The sequence below is a fragment of the Marmota marmota genome, unplaced genomic scaffold (genome assembly GCF_001458135.2).
Source record: "Marmota marmota marmota unplaced genomic scaffold, marMar, whole genome shotgun sequence".
Classification (NCBI taxonomy): Eukaryota; Metazoa; Chordata; class Mammalia; order Rodentia; family Sciuridae; genus Marmota; species Marmota marmota.
Genome location: NW_026000222.1, coordinates 577,768 through 579,657, shown reverse-complemented (window position 1 = coordinate 579,657; position 1,890 = coordinate 577,768). Strand labels below are relative to the sequence as shown.

Below are 1,890 nucleotides of genomic sequence, written 5' to 3'. Positions count from 1 at the left end.
TTTTTTTTTTTAATGTGGTACTGAGGATTGAACCCAGTGCCTCACGCATGCTAGACGAGGCTGTAGCTCAGTGGTAAAGTGCTTGCCTTGTATGTGTGAGGCACTGGGTTCAATCCTGAGCACCACATACAAAATAAATAAAGATACTGTGTGTTCAACTACAACAAAATAAATATTTTAAAAAAATAAATAAATAAAAGGGTCTCACTGAGTTGCTTAGGGCTGAGGAGGGTGGCTTTGAACTCATGATCCTCCTGCCTCAGCTTTCTGAGATGCTGGGATAGGACAAGTTCTTGTGGGTTTTTTTGTTTTGTTTTGTTTAAATAGTATTTGTAGTTATACATGAACACAATACCTTTATTTTGTTTATTTAGTTCTTTTATGTGGTGTTGGGGATCAAACCCAGTACCTCACATGTGCTAGGCAAGTGCTCTACCACTGGCCCCCAGCCCCCAGGGTCTGGTTTTATTCCATCTGTACCTCAAAGATCCTTCTCTGCAGGCGAGTGTGGTGCTGCACAACTGTAATCACAGCTGCTCAGGAGGCTGAGGCAAAAGGTTCACAAGTTCTCTGCTAGCCTGGGCAACTTAGTGAGGCCCTAAGCAACTCTGAGACCCTATCTCTAAAAGTAAAAAGGGCTGGGGACGTGGCTTAGTGCTTAAGTGCCTCTGGGTTTAATCCCTAATACCCCAAAACATAAAAAAATAAAAATAAAAATTGCTGGAAATGCAGCTTGGAGGTAGAATGCTCCTGGGTCTAATATCCCTGTACCGAAAAAAAAAAAAAAAAATCTTTTCTAGTCAATAATATGTGAGTCTCATGGGTATATCATTCCTCATTTTTCCCTTTGTCTCTAGTGAGGGCTTTCAAGGTTTTGTGCCTGATGGATTACATAGAGACACGTGGGGTCTCCAAAGATTGTTTCCTTAGGTTCAAGTTTCAGAAGTAGAACTAGTGAATTAAGGAAACTAAATGCTTTCTGTGGGCCCTGACACGGGCTGCCAAGTGGCTCTCAGACAGGACTTTGCTGGTTGTGCCCAGGACTGTGCTCGAGGTCCGCGTGCCTACAGGCCTTTGTAACAGTGTGCCACTTTCTCCTGCAGTGCCTTTGCTCACTGCTGGAAGGCACCTCTCTGGGTCATCTGCCAGGGATATACTCTGTCACCCTCCTTAGTGCCAGGTGAGGAGGACACAGAGGCCAGAGAGGCTCTCATGGGAAACCTGAGCCATTTTCACCTAAGATCTCAGCAAGTTGTCATGGGGCTTTAGAGGTAGTATAGGGCTTGGGTTGCTTCTCCCCATAGCCCTTCCAGAATGGAGGTGGCCTTGACAGTCTCCTTGAAGAATGTCATGAGGTGATGAGTCAGCATGCTGAGCTAATTATTATTTGAATTTTTTTTAATATTTAGTTTTTAGTTATAGGTGGACACAATATCTTTGTTTTTTTTATTTTTACATGGTGCTGAGGATTGAACCCAGTACCTTATACATGTGAGGCAAGCACTCCACCACTAAGCTACAACCCCTGCCCAAGAGTTGGGGTTTTGTTTAAAAAAAAAAAAAAGAAAGAAAGAAAGAAAGTTTGTTGGAGATAGAGCCGAAGCTGTGGTTTTACTTTCATTAGAAAAAAAATTTTTTTTTTATCTTACACAAAGTACAGAATTTGGCTTTATCTAAAAAAAAAAAAAAAAAACAAAAAACCAAGCCCTGTCACCATTGTCTTGGTCTTTTTTTTTTTTTTAATATTTTTTTAGTTGTCAATGGATCTTTTTAATTTTATTTGTATGTGGTGCTGAGGATCAAACCCAGGGCCTCACACATGCCAGGCAGGAGCTTTACCGCTGAGCCACAACTTCAGCCCTTGTCTCTCTCTTTTTTTTTTTTTTTTTT

The 1,890-nt window shown here is 41.4% G+C and overlaps 1 protein-coding gene across 4 annotated transcripts in view; it reads left to right on the top strand.

The window, feature by feature from the left end:
- Spg7 (SPG7 matrix AAA peptidase subunit, paraplegin) overlaps window positions 1–1,890 on the top strand; it is a 31,724-nt gene that overhangs the window by 6,199 nt on the left and 23,635 nt on the right. The window lies entirely within an intron of this gene.